Genomic DNA, 6,638 nt, shown 5'->3' with positions numbered 1-6,638 from the left:
TAAATTAAGTTTGTATATTATGAACTAATTTTGTACATAATTAGAATATTTTTCCCTTTAAGTTTAAATTATGTGTATAATTATTTGTGTAATTATATGTTAATTAACTTAATCATTTCAAAATCATTTAAAAAATCATAAAAAAAATTAGTTTTATTTTAAAATTAATTAACAAGCAATATGAACATATTTTAGACTTAATTTTTAGGTTTAAATTTTATTTATACTTTTTTCTCATTTAATTAAATTGATCATGCATTAATTCTAATTAAAATCAATCATAAAAAATCCAAAAATATTTTCCCTTTATCTTATTGCAATTTAAATTCATAGATAAGTGTATAGGTTGTCAAATTCATGTAAATAGTGTAGTTTACATTTCTCGCACAATCGATGTAATAGCATATATTTACTTTCCGCATTTTACATTTCCGCACTTTAATTTCTGTACATATAAAACTGCGTGTATGTCAAGAATAAAAGTTGAAGCGCAAGATCACTAATCTCAAAGATAACATATCTGAAAACAAAACACAATCACACTTGCACCTCTTTTCAAAATCAATTCTACTGTTTCAAATACAATTCAAGTTTTTCTTCTGTATCCAGTTAAGGAAAATTTTCTAAAAGAAATGGGAAAGAACCTTGTAAACTTAGGGTATACCTCCTAATTGCTTGCTCAATCAAAAAACAACAAAAGCATTTCCACATCACTGTTTTTTCAAAGCAAACTTTCAGAAGACTACACTTCGTATACATCCAAACAAGGATCATTATGAAGTTAAAAATCTTTTTTTTCAAACCATCAAAACATATTTCGAAAGATAAAACACTTTGTATACATCCGCACCAGGATCATTAGAAAGTATTTAAAACCACAAACAAGCATTTCAAAGCAAGACAAACGATTTAAACAAGTGAGCTAAGCAATTAAGAGCCCATGGATAACCATGAATACAAAGGGGTGCTAATACCTTCCCTTTGTATAACCTACCCCCGAACCCAAAATCTCTTAAAGGTCTTTTTCTATTTCTTTTATAAACCTTTCCTTAATTGGATAAAATAAAAGTCGGTGGCGACTCTCTAATTTTCACAACTCAAAAAAATAAAAGAAGAGTCAGTTTGTATCCCACGAAAAACCGAGGATGACAGGTCATTTCAAACCTATCAACATCCTAGATCCAATGATATTAATGAAGTGGAGGAAGAAGGAAGCCAAAACAAGCATAAAAGAGGCAAAAAACACATTCTGTCCCAAGGGAAATCGATTTGCCTAAGGAGGAAATCAATTTCCTAAGTGCAAGTTTTCAAATCTGGCACAGAAACAAAGTGGAAATCGATTTCCCTAAGGAGGAAATCGATTTCCTTAGTGCAGTTTTAAAAAAAAATCAGCATTAGGAAGCATAAAACTCGACTTAAGCAAACATACAAACACCTTATGATCACATATCCATTGGAGCACTAATTTTCCATCAAACCACCATCAAATAGGATCAATATAACATCAAAGATGCATTGAACACAAGCAAGAAAGATCTACATCTTAGAGTTTAGGAATTTACCAATTCTTGAACCAAATTGTTGAAGTAGCTTCAAGAACAAGCACAAAGTGTGTAGATCCTTCAAAATTGGAGATGAACAAACAAAGAAAAAGAGAAATGTAGGAGGTTTAGTTCAAAATTAGTAAGATTCAATGTGAATCTCACTAATTCTATGAGAATGAACTTTGGGTGAGGGTTTGGAAAGGGTGAGAAATGAATTTGCAAGCACTTTTTTGGCTCTCCAAGCTTGAGAAATGAATTTGCAAGAACTTTTTTGGCTATCCAAGCTTGAGAAATGAGGGAGTAGAGACCTCTATTTATAGGATGGGAGCAAGAGTAGTGGTAATTTGGTCTTTTTGCATTTGGTAATTAGCTTATGTTTAAATGGTGTTTAAATGTTATTTAAATGGTAAAATGGTATTTAAATGGTAAAATGAAGGGAATTAATTTTGGTGAGGTGGAAAATTGGTAAAATGACAAAAATGATTAATGAAAATGTGATTGGTGCCAAAATGGTTTCATGCTTCCCTCTTTTTTTTTTTCAAATTTCGTCCAGGGAAATCGATTTCCTATATGGGTAAATCAATTTCCATAGTGAAATTTTCAAAAATTCCTTTTCTTGCACTGTTTTGATTTTTGCCCGATCTTTTTCCTGCAAAACACAAAAAAGGAAACAAAAATGCATATTTTTGGATTTTGGTTAGTATAAAACAAATAAAAAGCTAGAAATGCTTGATGGTTCCCCTCAGAGACAAAGTGATACCTCAAGATTGTGATCTTGATTAATGATTGAAATGCAAATGATGTATGATCTTAGGGTCAAAAATTGGGGTATGACACCTGTCTAATCTCTTCAAGAATACCGCTAGTCAGCTTCAGCATACCCAATTTAACACTAGTAGGAGTACCTTCACACACCAAACTCAAGTCTCTGAATTGTTCAACCAAGTCCAATTCCTTCACCATTAGCATAGACATAAGCAAAGTCTTCCTACTCAATGCATCAGCAACTACGTTTGCCTTATCAGGATGGTAGTTCAAACCAAAATCATAATCTTTAAGGAATTCTAACCACCTCCTCTGCCTCATGTTCAGCTCCTTCTGATCGAAGAGATACTCAGACTCTTATGATCACTAAACACCTCGAATCTCGAACCATACAAATAATGTCGCCACAACTTCAAAACAAAAACCACAACTACTAACTCTAAGTCATGAGTCGGATAATTCCTTTCATGCACTTTGAGTTATCTTGATGCATAAGTGACCACTGGTTGATTCTGCATCAATACACCACCTAAGCCCATTAGTGACGCATCACAGTAAACCACAAATGATTCTGTCAGATTCGGCAGAATCAAGATAGGAGCACTAGTCAACCTTCTCTTTAGCTCTTGGAATCCTTCTTCACATTTTGCATCCCAAATAAAAGCCTGACCCTTCCTGGTTAATTTAGTTAACGGAAATGCTAATTTTGAAAAGCCTTATATAAACTTCCTGTAGTAACTTGCCAGACCAAGAAAACTACGAATCTCTAACACTGACTTCGGAGCTTCCCACTGAGACACCGCTTCTATCTTTGTAGGATCAATAACAATACCCTTCTTAGAAATCACATGTCCCATAAAACTGATTTCCTCCAACCAAAACACACTTTGATAACTTGGCAAAAAGTTGTTTCTCTTTTAACAGCTCTAACACAGTTCTGAGATGTTCCGCATGCTCCTCTTCATTCTTAGAATATATCAGGATATCATCTATAAACACCACTACGAACTTGTCGAGATAAGGATGAAAAATTCTATTCATATACTCCATAAAAATACCAGGTGCATTAGTAACTCCAAACGGCATCACCGAATACTCATAATATCCATACCTTGTTCTGAAGGCAGTCTTCTGAATATCATCATCTTTCACACGAATTTGGTGATACCCAGACCTCAGATCAATTTTACTAAATACACACGCCTCAACCAGGTGATCCATCAAATCATCAATCCTCGGCAGTGGATATCGATTCTTGATAGTCACTCTGTTTAGTTGTCTGTAATCCACACACAGCCTCATCGAACCCTCCTTCTTCTTCACTAGTAACATAGGCGCACCCCACGGAGAAACACTTGGACGAATGAATTTATTCTCAAACAATTCTTCCAACTGCTTCTTCAGTTCAGCCAACTCAGACGGCAGCGTACGATATGGTGCCATCGACACTGGACTAGTTCCCGGAACCAAATCAATAGAAAATTCTACTTCTCTTTCTAGTGGTAATTCACTCACATCTTCCGGAAAAACTTCTGGAAACTCACATACCACAGGTAGTTCGCTACTCGCCACTTTCTCTTTCAAATCCATCAATGCAAACAACATAAATACAGTTGCACCTTTTTCATTAACATCATTCACTTGTCTAACTGTCATGTTCAGAGCATCGACACTGACAACTTCAGGAAAAATTACCGTCTTCGCAAAACAGTTGATATGAACACGGTTGAATTCCAACTAGTTCATTCCCAGGATTACATCAAGTTGTTTCAATGGAAGACACACTAAGTCCATCGCGAATTCCCTATCAAAAATGTCAACCGTACAATTCAAACAGGCAGATGAGGTAGTTACTGAACCCGACGCAGGAGTGTCAATAACCATACTTCCATTTATGCCAGATATCTCTAAATTCAACCTCTTAGCCCAATCCAAAGAAATAAAAGAATGAGTTTCTCCAGTATCAATAATCGCAACTAAAGGTGTGCCATGATTGAAACACGTACCTTTAATAAATCTATCCTCTTGAGTAGTCTCTGACCCGATCAAAGCAAAAACCTTTCCTCACGGTTGCTTCTTCTTTGGCTTGGTACAATTCGGACTAATGTGACCCTCTTCACCATAGTTGTAACAAGTCACAACCTTCTTCTTACAGAGCAGCAATATGGCCCACTTGGTCACACTTGAAACACTTTTTCTAATCAAGCTTGCATTCATGCCTACGATGTCCCATCTCGCCACAATTATAGCATCTGATACGAGCACTAGGATCTCCTCCACTAGATTTCTTCCAATCATCAGGCTTACCTCTACCATATGGCTTACCTCTATCCATATGCTTCTTACCTTTTCTGTCAACTAACTCGCGAGAGTGAGATGACTTCAGCTTGATGTTATCCTCTTCAACTATTCTGCTATAGTCCATTAAGTCCACAAACCTCTGAATCCTCTGATATCTAATGCCTTGCTTGATTTCATCACGAAGGCCATTCTTGAATTTGACACATATGGAAAACTCACTAGCTTCATCATTGTTGTATTGAACATAGTACTTTTCAAACTCAACAAAATTCGAAGCATACCATCCAATCACTGAAACTAATAACTTCGCAGAAGTAGCTGTAGTCCACTCTGACATACCTTGGTATGCAGATTTCGTAAATTACCTGGCTGCTGGTGTAATTCCTCCTGATCTAAGTTACCAACAGAAAAAGAAATTTTTCCATGACCTAAAACATTACTATTGGGACGACCCGCTCCTGTTCAAAAGAGGCCCCGATGGAATCTTTAGACGTTGTGTACCCGAGGAAGAAATAGGAAGCATAATAACACACTGTCACTCTGCACCATGTGGAGGACACCATAGCACATCTAGAACCTGCGCCAAAATCCTTCAATCTGGACTCTTCTGGCCCAACCTGTGGAAAGACGTTTATTTTGCCATACTAAACTGTGATAGATGTCAACGAACCGGAAATATTTCAAGACGTGACGAAATGCCTCAAAAAGGCATTCTAGAAGTAGAAATATTTGACGTCTGGGGAATAGACTTTATGGGTCCGTTTCCATCATCGTTTGGGAATCAATATATACTCGTAGCTATCGATTACGTTTCGAAATGGATAGAAGCTATCGCTTCCCCTACAAACGATACACGAGTAGTTATCAAACTTTTCAAAAACATCATCTTTCCTATTATTCACAGTCACTCTCCCTTAGGAACAATCAAAATACTAGTAGCCTTAGCTTTACATAGTAACCTTAGATAACGGTAGATCGATTCATAGTCCCTGTGGATTCGATATCTTTTAAAACTACACGACACGACTGTGCACTTGCAGTCATCAGATTAATAGACACGTAAAGTCGCGATCAAGTTTTTGGCGCCGTTGCCGGGGACTATTTAAGTCGATATCGTAACTCACTGTTACACCGTAGAGACTAGGGAAATTCTTTTTCTTTCTTTCTGAACGATTGTATGCCAACGAGATCGAGCGTTTCATTAACGTCAAACGTCGAGCTCGCAATCTTCCCGAAGTAGCACCAATTCCGATTGACCAGGAATTGATCTTTACTGATCAAATCAATCAAATTACCCCGAAGTTAGAGATGGTTGCTATTCGTGCTCTTAGAGACTATGCCGCTCCTTCGCGCGCTGAACCGCACTCAAGTATCGCACCACCTGCGATTGAGGCGAACAATTTCGAACTGAAACCTTCGTTGGTCCAAGCCGTTCGACAGAGTCAATTCTCTGGAAGCCCTGCAGACGACCCCAACCTTCATTTATCTGTGTTCGTGCAATATGCCGACACTGTCAAAGCTAACAACGTTAGTTCCGAAGCTATTCGATTACGTCTTTTTCCTTTCTCCTTGAGAGATAGAGCCAGAGCGTGGCTTCAATCCCTGCCTTCTAATTCCATAACTACATGGGACGAATTGAAGAGAGTATTCTTAGCGAGATACTTTCCGCCTAGCAAAACTGCTCTGCTAAGAGGTCAAATCAACGGATTTACCCAGAAAGATAACGAATCACTCTTCGAAGCTTGGGAACGTTACAAGGACATGCTTAGACTATGCCCTCATCATGGACTCGAACCATGGCTGATCATCCATACCTTTTATGGTGGTCTCCTTTATAACACTAAAATGACTATAGATGCCGCTGTTGGCGGAGCATTAATGGACAAACCCCACGATGAAGCATACAACCTTATAGAGAATATGGCACAAAACCATTACCAATGGGGTGGAGAACGAGCCGCTCTAGAGAAAACCCAAACCAAAGGAGGAATGTATGAAGTAAGTGGTATAGACCGCGTTAACGCCAAA

The 6,638-nt window shown here is 37.4% G+C and overlaps 1 non-coding gene across 1 annotated transcript; it reads right to left on the bottom strand.

Moving 5' to 3' along the window:
- Window positions 1–6,293: 6,293 nt before the first annotated feature.
- On the bottom strand, window positions 6,294–6,400 carry LOC131608385 (small nucleolar RNA R71). The gene has a single exon (XR_009285649.1). It is a non-coding gene; the product is annotated as a small nucleolar RNA R71 (small nucleolar RNA).
- Between the last annotated feature and the right edge of the window lie 238 nt (window positions 6,401–6,638).

The sequence above is a fragment of the Vicia villosa genome, linkage group LG5 (assembly GCF_029867415.1).
Source record: "Vicia villosa cultivar HV-30 ecotype Madison, WI linkage group LG5, Vvil1.0, whole genome shotgun sequence".
Taxonomy (NCBI): Eukaryota; Viridiplantae; Streptophyta; class Magnoliopsida; order Fabales; family Fabaceae; genus Vicia; species Vicia villosa.
This window is presented reverse-complemented; position numbering and strand designations above follow the sequence as displayed.